This window comes from Melitaea cinxia, chromosome 22 (assembly GCF_905220565.1).
Source record: "Melitaea cinxia chromosome 22, ilMelCinx1.1, whole genome shotgun sequence".
Taxonomy (NCBI): domain Eukaryota; kingdom Metazoa; phylum Arthropoda; class Insecta; order Lepidoptera; family Nymphalidae; genus Melitaea; species Melitaea cinxia.
In genome coordinates, this window is record NC_059415.1 from 6,195,769 (window position 1) to 6,211,638 (window position 15,870).

Consider the following 15,870-nt stretch of genomic DNA (forward strand, 5'->3'; position numbering starts at 1 on the left):
AATAGAAAAATTGACATCACATTCAATTCCATTTAACAACACAAAACAAAATTATTACTGAAATTGACAATACATAGTCAAATTACATAATCTATATTAATAAAAACTATAATAATTTAATATTATTATAATAATTATGTTAGTTGTTAATTTGTGAATGGCTCTTTTTATTATTTGAAATATTGTGTGTTCTAAATTCCATATTTTCTGAATTTTGTATTTAAAAAGTCGATGTAAACTGGATACTTTTATATACTAAGTCTATATGGTTATTTTGAAATGAGAATGAAATTTAAAACAGCCACAGGTATTGGTAATACAGGAATATGACAAGTAAATAAATAAAATCATCACATTCAATCAAAATCGCATATATTACCATAACAATACAAATCTTACCATAGTAAAAAGTTAAACTGAAATATAAAACTTAATAATTTCAACAATAAACCTTAGACTGTCGTTACATTTATAAAAGCCGGATATTACTTCAACGCGGTTAGTTTAGGTTTTATTTTCATAACCGAGACTGATGAAATTCAGAAAATACGAGCGTAGAAAATGTGTTTCATACTGAGTCAATGTAATAATCTTGAACGTTTTCTGTGTGATACAGAGAGACGCACCAAGCATTCTTTGTCATTTTAGTTGACTTTAAAAGTCTAAATTGAATATTTTAGCTTGTTCTATAACAGCCTGTTAATATCACATTTATAAATAAAAACCTTTTCGTTTATGAAAGAAAAGAACTAGATTCTAATCCACCTTCCAATCTATTATGAGTTGACGGATAATGCCATAGAACTTCTTCAAAATATGAAGATTTTTTAAGTTGATTTTGATGAACTCAGCAATACCAAATTTGAATCTGCAACTTGCTGGTAAGGTTTCACGCCACTTTGTCATATATTATCCATTGCGTAGCAATTATAGGCACGAACTATTTTCGTTACGAGTTACACCTTTGGGAAATTGTTAATGAAACGGTAATCTTCCATATTTTTCGATAAGGCAAGAGTCGAAGGTTATCGAAGATGTGAGCTACAAATAAAAGAAAAACATATACTACTGGGGTAGGGCACAGTAGGAAATTGCCTGCTCAAATATGGAACAACCCGACTGGGAAAGTACGTCGACCTTACAGAAGACCACAGCTAAATAATACTGCTTTAATATAAGAATACTAATATTAATAATACCTACTAAAGTTTATGCTTAACGAGCCCGTTGGCGTATTTGACAGTGAACCTGCATTCTACTCAAGAGTTGTGGGATCAATTCCTGCCAAAACAAATATAATTGACACATACAAACGGTCGTCTTTTCCTAAGTTAGGCAACTTAGTACCTGTGTCATATAATGTACATAAATAAATATATGTTATACTTAGGCTTGAGGTTGGAACCGAACCCACAAACACCGGAGCAGAAGACAGAAGCAATACAATTTGCGCCAACGGACTAGTATAATTTATTCTAATATTCCGAAAGTTATTAAGAATATAATTATATAAGTGAATTTATACTAATATAAAGCTGAAGAGTTTGTTTGTTGGCTTGAACGAGCTAATCTCAGGAACTACTGCTCTGATTTGAAAAAATATTTACGTGTTAGATAGCCCATTTATTGAGGAATCCTATAGGCCATATATGTATATCGTCACGCTAAGACCAATAGGAGCTGAACACCAATAAAGAATGTTTCAAAATCAGGGTTTTTTCCTATATTATAGTTAAAGTTTCGCAAAAATCATGTATGACATAATTGTTTCCCTTTAAAAGTTCTAAAAAAAAGGTCGCGACAGCATATGTCTATCTTTCAAAGTTGGCTCACTATAACTTTTTTTATCCAAACCAAATTTGTTCTAAAATAATGCATTATTTGCAAAGGTGTTTTATAATCATAATATTAATCCTTAATCAAATAAATACGTTTTTCGTCACACGTATTTAATTTATAACAAAATTGCCACTAACATCATTCGATTTCAATTAATATCTTAGGAGATATTTTTATTATATACTTTATTGCACTAAAAATAATGTACAGAAAAATCATACATACAGTTGATGGCAAAGGTGGACTTATCTCTAGAAGAGATCTCTTCCAGTCAACCAATGGTCATGAGAGAGAGTGTCATATAGCGGGGAACACAGTGTAAGAAATAATAACGTAATAGCTAAAGAACTGTAATATATTACATACTTACAGGTATAAATACATACACTTACATAGATACATGTAGATATCATACATATACATATACACACACACTATTTACATACATACATACATACACACATACATACGTACACACATAAATACAAATATATGACATAATATTATAGGATATCGTAGTTTTAAAATAGCATCGTAGCAAAATAATGGTCAAGTAAAAGAAAAATATGTGATAATACCATCTGCCGAGAAAGGATACCGAGATAGGCTTTTTTCCTCAAATTATCGCGTGTGAAACCGCGGTGTAAAGCTAGTTAGTATATAAACACGTTTACATTCATAAACGTTTTCTACTAACGACGTTGTTTTTTTTTTTCTTTTGAAGTAAGAAAAGTAAATTCGACTTTATGTTACTTCCGTTTTTTTACAACGAGTTAATGTCGCCGTAAATTTTTTACACTTTTTAATTTAAGGTGCATCATTAACATTTCAAACTCTCAAGAATTTTAAGTTTTTACTGTCTTTTATTTTTAATTATTTGTCGAATTATATGAACTAAGAAAACTTGCTTTTAAACATTTTTTAATTTAATTTTCAATACCTTTAATTTTACGACCTGCAATTTAATATGTACGGTAATTTGTTACATAAGATAACTTAAGATAGGATTGGTTTGATAACCCAGACGGATAGAAAACCCTTAATTAAAAAAGGATATTTTTTTATAATTCTCCCGTTACTGACTATTTTAAATTCTTTAAAGTTTTAAAACAAAATTTCATCTAGATCTCACGATATATTTATCAACCAAGCTTTTTCGTTTTAATTTCTGATTCAACTTAATATTGTTACTTAATACTAATATAAGTGAAGGTCTAAAAACTAAGTTTAAAAACCACGACGCTTCGCTTAAGCCTATAATATCCCACTACTGGGCATAGACCTCTTTCCCTATGTAGGAGAAGGATCAGAGCTTAATCCACCACGCTGCTCGGTGCGGGTTGGCGGATATAATCCCCCTTATGACTAACGATTGCTATCAGGTGTACATGATAACAACCAGGACTGACGGCTTAACGTGCTCTCCGAGGCACGGTTGGGAGACCCACAAGGACTGCACAAACACCCAGACCACGGCAAACACCTGTATGGCCAATATATGGTTTGTCATGTGCGGGGATCGAACCCGCAATCGCTAGCGCAATAGATACAATCCATGGCTGTAACCGTTGCGCCAACACGGCGTCGAACGAGCTAGAAACCACAGAGACCGTCATTTAATCTCGGAAGCCATAAGATACAGTAACGACCATAATCAGATGTTTATCATAGCGAGAGATCTCCGATGGGCGATGGGATGATAAGAACTAACGTTTAGATCTAACGACAAATAATTGTACAAATGCAAATATTAACTCTGAAAAGTAATTCAAACTGCGACCGGTTGTGAATCAGGATTCTTTAAAATATATTCCATACTAATATTATAAAGAGGAAAGATCTGATTGTTTGTTTGTTTGCATTGAATAGGCTCCGAAACCACTGCACCGATTTGAAAAATTCTTTCACTGTTGGGAAGCTACTCTATCCGCGGGTGACATAGGCTATATTATTTTGTTTTTCATCATCATCATCACCTCAGCCTATCGCAGTCCACTGCTGGACATAGGCCTCCCCAAGTTCGCGCCAGACATCCCGGTCTTCCGCAATCCTCATCCAATTTTGTTTTTAATTAGGCAAAAAAAAATATTTTAAAATTGTATTTAAATACCCGTGCGAAGCCGGGGCGGGCTATTGTAAAATAAACCAAATACCTCAAGGAGCAAGGTGTATCCAAACGTTTTATTATTAAAATCTATACAAATAAATAAAATTGGAGTGTCTGTTTGTAATAATAAATTAACCGCTTTGTACTAAATGCATATGGATGTATTACACATTACATATATCAAAATAACATTTTTTACAATTTTTGTCTGTCTGTCTGTCTGTTTGTTCCGACTAATCTCTGAAACAGCTGTGTCGATTTGAGGGGACTTTCTCTGGTAGATAGCTGATGTAATAAAGAGTCATTTAGGCTACTTTTATTTTAGAATTTTATTTATTTCATAACTTTGCGAATCGATCAATAACTTTTTTATTAAATTACACGCGGACGAAGTCGCGGGCAGAGCTAGTTTTATAATAAAACTTTTCGAAGTAATTAAGATTTTTTTTTTTGAATATCATTGCTTACTTAAGTGTAGTATTTTATACACAAAGAAATTAATTGATCCTCGCTATAGGTAACAAAGCCTAGTAAGTTAGAAAAAAGGATTAATGGATATTAATTCTTATGAAAGGTCTGCTTTTGCACATCACAAGTGGATTTATGGATATACAATTATCATCTAAACATATAATAAAATGGTAGGAAATTCAAAACTGTATATTGAATATTTTTTTAAAAGAAGACTTGGGGTGTGATCTACAATCGATACCGAAACCAAAAATATAGTTTTTAGAATTTTTGTCTGTTTGTCTGTTTGTCTGTATGTATGTCCAGGATAAACTCAAAAAGTACTGCATGGATTTACTTCAAATTTGGCATGAATATTATTAAGAAGTCGGGTCAACATATAGGCTACATATTATTATGCTGTGGTGACCGGGGACGAGCAGTGAACCTTTATTTGTTCAATGCATTCTGTAACAACGTGTAATCTAACGATGCATATTTGAATTTTATTGTTATTATGTTAATTACCATGCTATAAGCTAGCTGCACACTATAAATAAAGAAATTCTGTAGTATATTTAGTATCAGGATTGCACCCGCGCGAAGTCGGAGCGGGTCGCTAGTCATATATATTCATATTGGCAATTATGTTTGTATGTGTGCGTGCGTGCGCGCATACGTAGTGTATCTTATTTGTGAATGTGTGTGTATGTGTGTGTGTGTGAGCCTGTGTTTGTGTGTTTGTATGTGTTTATGAGTGCGTGTATTCAATCTTAAGAAATTATACAACTATTAAACTTCATCCTGCGCATATTCTGGCCGAACACTATCAGCAACGAGGATCTCTGGAATCGATGCCACCAAATCCCGATTAAGCAAGAAATTGCTCAGCGGAAGTGGAAGTGGATAGGACACACCCTCCGAAGACCAGAGGATAGCGCCGCCAGGGTCGCGTTCACGTGGAGGCCGCGCGGGAGTAGGAGGCGGGGCCGGCCGGCGCACACGTGGCAGCGGACTATCGACGCCGAGCTGCGAGCGGCCGGGCTTAGTTGGAGGGACGTGGAGCGAGAGGCACAGGACAGGAGTGGATGGAGACGTCTCACGAGGGCCCTTTGTACCACTGGGGTACCTTAGGAAAGCAACAAACTTAATATCCCTAAGAGGACATAGAAGGGCATCCTTAGAACTAGACGAATACGTTGTTATTTAAATAATGTTTAAGAATGGTTTGCATTTCAGATTACAATGCCTTTTACAAAAATATAGAAAAAGCATACTAATATAACAATGTTTTAAATGAAATCGTACTGCGTATTCGTTTTGTATTCTCATAATTAGCCATGATTGGATCCTGTCCAATTATCGACTTCGAGTCATCTTAATCGCTTAAATATTGATGACTAAGTGGTAGATTTTTTACGTAAATACGAATTAAGCTAATGGCTGGTCTTTAGTCGAAGTTTATATGGATTCCTCCCTGCCCCTTCCACCTTCGAACAACCAGACGCACTGCGCTATGCCGATCTTACATGGTTGACATACCCACTATACGCACTAAGCGATTCGCTGATCCGTACAGCTAAAGAATTGAACTCTCTACTAGGTAAGCGAGCTCCATCCTAGACCACATTCTCACTTAACATCAGGTGAAATAGTGATCAAACGCGAACGGAGAACCGTTATATTTTAATGTGTACAATGCAAATACATACTTACATTAACTTTAAAGAACCATTTGATCTTTTTTTCTTTGCATGTGTTATCATATATTAAGGTGATAACTCAAAGCAATATAAATTTGTTTTCTTCACCCATATTTTTTTCATAATAAATTATACAACCATATCAATACTCGATGACTCCCACGTTTTAATTCGCGTGGGCTTCACGAGTAATATTTTTCTAGCGATTGGTGGGTAATTTGCCTACCACACATATACAAGACAAATGTTTTCAGATGTCTAAGATAACAACAAGGTTTAACATTCTCACGTGTTGTCTGAGGCAAGGCAGAATATTGTTCTAAGGCAATCGTTTAAATGGTAATAGCACGCTTTTCCCATAGGAACCTATTGAATTACTATGGAGAATACACTGGTCGAGAGAAGTGTTCCCATTGACATATTCCGTGGAATTCTTGTACTGTACTCTATTTTTGTATGACTCTTTTAAGTTTCTTATTGTGTTCTCTGTTCAATGTTCTCTTCGAGTTCTTTAATTTTTTCATACAGACAGACATCAGCATCATCCGCATAGCATATAACATCATCTGTAACTTAATAATCAAAATATTTCACTTTTTACAGCAAACCTTATAAAAGAGAAAATAAAAATCTTGAAAATCACTCTATGCTTTCTTTCAAACCACTATATTTTAAATTAATTTAAATTTCCAAATTCTCTTTCATCAGTCCAGCGTATCCATTAAATTAGTTTAAATTCTACACAGATTGCTTATCTCAATCAACGCATACATTTCACCATAACAAGACACTATCAGCGTATGAATGTCCGCCTCCATAACATTAGGGTCACTTTCCTTTCAATCTACAACGCATCACTACTCACTTAAAATATAATACTATTTGGGGGCCGCTTTTTAACAGACTTAAAAAAGTGAGAGGTTCACAATTCGACTGTATTTTTTTGATATCTCGTTGTATTAGTTGTTGGTGTAAATTGAAATCGATTTTTTATTATTTTTCATTTTGTACACAAAATTCTTTAGGTAACAACATTACCTCATAAATGTCACAGAGATGTATTATTATGTGAGTTTAGCAATGTCACTACTTTAGTTTAATTGCGTTTGGAAAAATAGTGACTCATCGTATCACTTAGTCGAGGTATCCCACTTGAACAAACAAATCGTAGTAGGTGAATTAGAACATAACTTTCACCTGTATTTTTTATTATTATTATTATTATATGCCAAATTAAATATATGTACCTAAGTAATTTTCCATTATGTTCAGCAATTTTGTTGTTTTAATTGCCATAATGAGGTTACTGAAGAATTTCAGAAGTTCACCAATTTTGTTTGTTTGCTTCTTCGGTCCGGTCTAATGAAGATATAAAAAATACTTTGATATTTTCTTGTTGTTATCTACTTCAGTTTCTGCTGCTTTTGATGTTACGGTTACCAAGTGTATGTATGTGTGATCAACCAGAATAACATTACGAGTGAAATCCTAAACAAGCGTTTCTTAGTTCCACGGTTCATCATACTAACAGATTTATTTGTTTTATTTATTTATTTATTTTAAAAGTTTATTCATCACATCATCATCACATCAGCCTTTCGCAGTCCACTACTGGACATAGGCCTCCACAAGTTCGAGCCAAAAATGGCGTGAAATCATGTGTTTTGCCCATAGTCACCACGCTGGGCAGGCGGGTTGGTGACCGCAGGGCTGGCTTTGACGCACTGAAGACGCTGCTGCCCGTCTTCGGCCTGTGTATTTCAAAAACCAGCAGTTGGATAGCTATCCCGCCAATGGTCGGCTTTTTAAGTTCCAAGGTGGTAGTGGAACTGTGTTATCCCTTAATCGCCTCTTACGACACCCACGGGAAGAGAGGCGGCGGCTCTATTCTTTAATGCCGTAACCACACACCAAAAATAGTTTATTACACAACTTAAAATAATATGTTGCGCAAAAAATAGACTTAAAGTCATTCAGCCTTATCTACCTTAAGACTTACAAAAACAAACAAAAAAAAAACAATTTATTGACATTCTTACGACCAATGACATTTTCTTTTCGACTAACAGAAGATCCATTAATAATTAAATGGCCTTATGTTTCGCAGACCCAACTAAAAACTAAATTTGAAAACTAATTTAAAGTAAAAGCGAAGCGCTGGACGCCAGCCTTGTGAATATGAATTAAACAAATAAAATTAATTCTATCAACTTTTAATGACAGTAGCGCTAAGTTTTATTACCGAATAATAATAAACGATTACATCAGAAGAAGCAATAAATGCATCGCTTACATTAAAGTTAAAAAGTGGTAATTAACTGTTTTAAAACACGTTTTATAGATTATTTAAATTTATACATTTGATTACAACTTCCTATGAGACAGTGAACTCATAATGGACTTTGAGAAAGTATAAACCGATTGAAAAGATCTGTAAATATGTTAAAGACTCAGTATTACACGCAATCTGAGTAGCTCGTTGGCGCAGAGTGTAGTGACCCTGCTTTCTGCTCCGAGGGTTGTGGGTTCGATTCCCACCCCGAGTCTGGGTGTAATATAAATATTTATTTATATATGTATTATTTATAAGTATGTTTATCGAAAAAAAAATGTAGCTATATACCAGTCGGCTGTTACCTATAACACAAGTATTGGGTTGCTTACTTTAGGAACAGACGACCGTGTGTGTATTGTGTAGATATTTAGTATTATTATAATTGGAAATGGAAATTTAAATAGAATATTTATTATGTGCTTATATAAACATTATTTTGACTTTACCTAGTAACAAAACGTTAAATTTAGGAGCTAATTTTTAGTTTTATTTGCAATCTATAGGTACCTATACTAAAGAGAAAAATATATTAAGTTATACCTTCAGCTCGAATAGAGTTACATCGAAAAGCTACATTGTACAGAAGTTACATAGGCTACGAAAATGATACCACGATTCAAATTAACGATGAAATGAAAATGATACCACGACTCAAATAGTAACGGAATGATTTCGCGAAAGAGCTCTAATACCTTTGTGCTCTCAAAACGTATTTATTACATTATATTTATATTTATTTTTATTTACATAAAAGAATACCGCATATATAAAATTCGTTTCAATTTAACTTCAATATTTCAAACTGGGCTAGAAAATAAATAAACGCACTACATTTAACAGCCTACATTAATATTCTTCGTCAAAGGTTCGGACACAACTCAAACATCCTGACAACGACAGACACTCGATTAACAAATATTTACAACGGGTACAAATAAAATCGACTATTGACGCACCAGCAAACTAAAATATATTCCAATTAACCGTCGATATTTATATTTAGCCCTTTCATCAAATAAATATAAATATCTTTATATTTATACTAGCAGACCCCCGCAAACATTGTTTTGCCATATATGCTATTAACCCCCTTAATCCCCCCCCCTTATAACTCAGGGGTATGCAAAAGATATTGGCCGATTCTCAGACCTACCCGATATGCACACAAAATTTCATAAGAATCGGTCCAGCCGTTTCGGAGGGGTATGGCAACTAACATTGTGACACGAGAATTTTATATATAAAATATACATACCGTCGTCTGTAACTATGATAAGCAACTTAATTCTTGTGTTATATATGTTATCATTTGACTAATATAAATTTGATATCACACTCAGGATCAAGACGGAAATCGAACCCACAATCCTCGGGGACACTACATTCTGCGCCATCGGGCTAGTCAGAAATAGAGTATATTTTCCGAGACAATACGTCAAGTACAATTATCCACAAAGCTCCTACTCGAACAAATCGGCGGTATTGCACAATAAAAAGCTAACAATGCCTCAGTAATGTCATCCCGGCCGGATTCCCACGTCAGATGGGTCGTTGACTTCGATCGATTGGAGGTACTTTTTTCCAACAATTCCAACTGGATTCCAGGAGCACTAACGAGGCTCTTTGTTTATCGGATGCCATGAAGGACGTCGGCTAATATAAAAAACCTGGAACCGGCAAAAAAATCCAGCACTCGATGGTGTACTCCAAAATTGGTTACGAAATCGAAATTTAGTATCTTGTGTTTTTTTGACGATTGGTTTTCTTTGTAAGCATATGTAGATCGTGAAATCGGTTCGTTTGTGGTATGATGGTAGGTACGTATGATAACGGATTTTTTTTTATTTAATTTTAACATTGTTGTTTAAAGACCGTTTTTACTGAAAGTAATAATTGTTTTGTTTCTTATCAACATTGTTTCTTTGCTCATCAGATTTATCTGCCCGACAAAGGGATTATAAACAATCAGCAATGGCGTCATTTGTTCATTTATTATTAGCACAACATATTTTGTACTTTATAACAAACATACTAGTAACAGAGTAACAATATTTTTCAGAGACTAACCTATTTCCAAAGTAGATATTGTAAAATATTACAATTCATATCAAACTTCTCACAAACTAATCAAAAAAAAAACATACAATGGGTATTATCTTCGTTATTCTATTCATCCGGAACGAAACAAAGATCTATCACACAACTATACTAGTCAACAATCATTAATCTTAGAGCAACATTTTCTAATTTTACTTTCATCTAGCCATACCTAATTAGCTACTTAACATGAGTCATACAAATAGCTACAAATAATAATTTTCATTTTGCATTCTCTGCCCTCCGGCAATATGTATCTGTGTTCCGTGATCGTTTCAATGTCGTTTTGTCGTTTTGTCTCGTCAAAGATAAGGCTTTCACGAGCTCTTATTAAGGTTCGGTATCTGAATATTTCGCTCCGATCCTTTATGATTCTACTTAATGAATATACTGGATGTATTTCGTCATAATGAACTTTGATATACAACCGGGGGTAAGTTTAAGCTTATATATTTATATATATATATATATATATATATATATATATATATATGTGCCGTTATTAAATATCTTTTATTAGTCGTACAAAAATGGTTTTCTACTTTTATTGAATTTTTATTTACTTTATTCAATATATTTCCTTATTATTACATTTTTAAAATATTCTTAAAAAAAAAGAAAAATATTTAAGAATATAAAAATAGTAGTATATTATAGTAAATCCACCGGTGACGGGTTGAGGCCCAGGCCGCCGGTAGTTTAGGTTCCAGGCTGAGGAACCTCCTTACAATGCGGGCCGTTGCAAGCAACACAAAAGTGTTGAATATAAATTTTAGTGTTTATTGTCTTCTATTAGTAAAATCCAAAATAACGTTTAATTAAGAGTTAACACTGTGTTCAATGTTTGCTGGGTTGTAAGAAGTTCTATTCGTTACAGTCAACCATATAATTAAAAAAAATTGTAGCTTCATTCATCATAACTCATAAAGCTACGACTCCTAATACCATTGTTTATCACTCCAGAATATCTTTAAAAACGTAACTCAACACTAAATTGCCACCTACATGTCGCATAACCTCATACTACAAATCTTGTCCGTTAAACAAACACACTACAAAAATTGGAAAGCAAACACCGGACCGATGTTTAATATTGAATTTTATATTCACGCTAAATTGCACATTATTTTGTTCTTCGAAAATATCAAAATTCCATGTTTGTATAACAGTATCGGTTTATACGGTGGCCTGTAGTGACGCCCACTAATGCGTAGGCCATGGAATATATACAGAGACTGTTTACCATTGAGGACGTCGTAAGCGTTTGGCTAAATTCATAAGAGCATTTCTCGTATCGCAGACGACGACGTTTTCTAATAACGCCATCTATCGGAACCCGTTATGTGATTCGTTTTACCATTTATACAAAAATGTTTTTCTACAATATTTACCATTTGATAGGGTAATAATCTTTCTCTTAGACTAGCAAGCCTTTTTGTGCCTATTTAGACAGTCGATCTGAAGGAGTAAACTACAGTTGTGCGTCGGAGCTGACACACACTTTTTTTTACCATAAATATAAATTTTCCTGACTAATAAATAATAACATGATTAGCATTGAATGAGTAGTACAATACTGTATTTCCGTCTCCCTTCTCCCCCAGAAGATAGGAGTACTTACTAAATTTCGAGATAATATGCATCTAGTGTCATAGCTCATAGTATAGTGAAATAACGTCTAGTTTTATTCCAATGTATTCAATATTTTCGGCGAGATACACAAACGTGACGTACAAAATTTGATCTGTTAAAGATTCATTGTATGAAAATAATTGTGTTTGCTCGCAAACGAAAAAAAACCGACTTCAATTATATCATAGTAATACGACGTAGATCGACGAATAAATAGTCAAGTAACTACGCGTTATCAAAGATTACTCAAAAAGTAGTTACATCAGATCTCGATAAAATTTATATGTGACCACATGATAAACATCAGCTTTCGATTAAATTAAAAATCATCAAAATCGGTACACCCAGTAAAAAGTTATGCGGATTTTCGAGAGTTTCCCTCGATTTCTCGGGGATCCCATCATCAGATCCTGGTTTCCTTATCATGGTACCAAACTAGGGATATCTCCTTTCCAACAAAAAACGAATTATCAACATCGGTACATCCAATAGAAAGTTATGCGGTATAATACAACGTAGGTCGACGAGAAAAGCGTCAAGTTAATACGCATTGAAATATATTAAAATAAATAATAAATTTAAATGGAGCCAAATGACACACACCACCTTTCGATTAAAAAAAATTGTTGAAATCGGTCCACTCATTCAAAAGTTCTGAAGTAACATACATTAAAAAAAATACAGTCGAATTGAGAACCTCCTCCTTTTTTGGAAGTCGGTTAAAAATATACTTCGAAAAGCTACAGCAAATATAACTTAATCGCTACAAACTAATGACTTAATCCAATCAAGTTTTGTATTAATTTATTAGTACCTATATGACAAGTTTCTCGTCGATAACTATAAGATCTTCTTTGGAAGACCATTGTACGCCATTGATTCCAAATATAGATACTTTTTGCATAACATTATTGTTCATTAAACCGGTTTATGGCCAATTAATTGATAATTTTAAGTTTTCGTGTTCGGTTTTTACAGAGCAATAAGTATATAATTTTTGTCAAGTACTAAAGTTATATAATCTATTTACACACATTATTTCTGTGACGTAATATAACTAAAGATCTCGTGTGCTTTTTTAGGGTTCCGTACCTCAAAAGGAAAAAAACGGAACCCTTATAGGATCACTTTGTTGTCTCTCTGTCTGTCTAGACCCTTTTACTCAGGAAAACGTATAGGTATCAAGCTGGAAATTATATCAAATACTCAGGTCTACTGGCCCTAGGAGCTGTGAAAAAATCAAACTTTTAAGCCAACGCAATCAAAAGATACAGCCGTTTATGGTGCAAAATTTCGACACTCAAGGGAATCAAAACCTACAGGATACTTCCCGTGAACTCAGAATCCTGAAATTTGGTACGAAGCAACTTCTTATAGGCTATGACATAGCACAGATAAAGAAAAAATTGCAAAATGCATAAAATTTTAGTTACTTTAGGTGAACACTTTTTAAATCTCAAGTTGGTGACTAAAATAAACTATTTATTTTGTCTAAAATTCTGAAGTAAAAGTTATGATAATGTGACAACCTTATATGAAACAAAGGGCTGAAGACGCTTATTATCGAGCTCAATGTTCTTTTGTACCTTAATTAAGTGCTTGAGCTGTGGCTTAAGCCTATTAGTGCTTCAAAAAATGTTTAACAGCATGTGGCCAATTTTAATACTTTTAATAAATCAGAAATGAGAAGAATCAATTTTAGTTTAATGTTTTTACTCGTAGGTACGTGCAAATTATTGTGAATGAAACATCGTAAAGATTTTATTATTTTTTTATTTATTTTATATTTAATTTATAGCGCACTTACAAGTACATAAAAAAGAAACAACAATAAAATAAAATGCAAAGGTAGTCTTATCACCGATTTTGATTTCTTAAAGACAAAATTATCTATTAAGCCCTTAACAACCTGTCTATAAAGGAGACACTTTTAACAAATATCTAACAGGCACGCAGTGCTATTTATTATATATAGTTTTATTTAATTAATATTGTCCATATTCTCGCATTAGATGCAAACTAAAATATAATTCGATATAATACATGTATATGCAGTTCTAGCGTTGAAAATTGACAACCCATTGTTTAGAATCTCGTGGGCGCATAAAGCCCAATAAAATGAATAGTATTAGAGGGGGTATAGACGCAATTTGCATATTGTAGCTTTAGAAGAAATATTTCAATGCCTCGTGATAATTTATATGTTGTTACGGGCATTTTTATTATCACGGGCACGTAACTTTAGTGTACATGATTTATTTGCTAATTCTTTACACTTTGTTAAATTTCTAACATTTTTTTTTTTTATTACACTGCATTTTTATATTTAAAACAAGGTATGTCTGCGACTTAATAATCCCGCGGCTAAATAAAGTTTTAAAATAAAAGTAGCCTAAGTTACTCATTGCTACATCAGCTATCTCCCAATGAAAGTCCCGTCAAATCGGTCCAGCCGTCTCAGAGATTAGCCGGAACAAACAGACAGACAGACAGATACTCCAATTTTATTTATTTGTATAGATAAAACAACGCGTTGTTGTTGCAAAAAATCTTCTTCAGCACGCTTGACTTGGGGAGTAAGCTTGTTAATGCGTGACTAGATCGTTACGAAAAGTGTGATCAGGCAAGGCGAACGGGAGTTGAGAGGGAAATATAAGTTAGACGGAGCTACAGAGGTTTTCAGTCGTATGGTCTAAAGCACACTCGTTTTTTTTTTTTTTTAATTGATCAATTGATCGATTCAGTCTGTAACGCCCCACAATTAAAATTCATTCCAAATACTAATATAGCTTATCTATACTAATATGATTAAATAAGATCTAAGTATAGGACTCAGTAAAGTTTTGAAACGAGTAATAAAAAAAGTAAATTATATTGTGTGTGTGTGTGTGTAAAATTTGAAAGTACACTGATATAAACAAGTAAGCTCTTTTAAGTAACTTTACCCTGTAATTTACAACTTATTTAATTACATATTTCGTACTACAATAGTTCATATAAAACGATTCTCACTTCTATTCATTCATACATTTATAATATTCAATGGCTTTCAATATTGTACAAAAAGCGCAAATGATTTTGCCAATGTCACGTAAGAATTCGTGAAGGAAATTGATTGGCGCTGTCGATGAAACTATATTAATCGCTTAATATTTATTTATTATTGACTGCTATGCTTCAAGTGTCATTCATTATTATGTAGCTGATGGCGCTGATATTAGAACGTGGCAATCTACCATTAATACCGCCCACAAAGGAATAATTATATTTATGTGATGTTATATATCTATACTTCTCCATAATCATATTCAATATTGTCAAAAATTACGGGTATATTACTACAATTTTATTAACTTATCACTTTTGATTCTACCGGATTTACCGCGATAATCGTTTTAAAAATCTTGATACTTCGACCACGTTGTAGGCCGCCCTCACGGATGACTGACAGACAACCAAAACTGTTGGTAGCGACCGTGAAAAATTAAGAACTTTATTAACTTAATCTTTGTGCAAATCAAAAAATAAAATTAAAATTTCTTGGCTCGTCATTTTACAAATTAATCATATGTTTGCCTAATTAATTATAGTTAACAAGCTCCCCATGGCTAGTTGAAATTTTCTTAGAATTAATTGTTTTAAAAGAAATTTTTAAATGCATAAAAGCCAAGAATAAACCACACATTCGTAACAAAAACATCATTTTA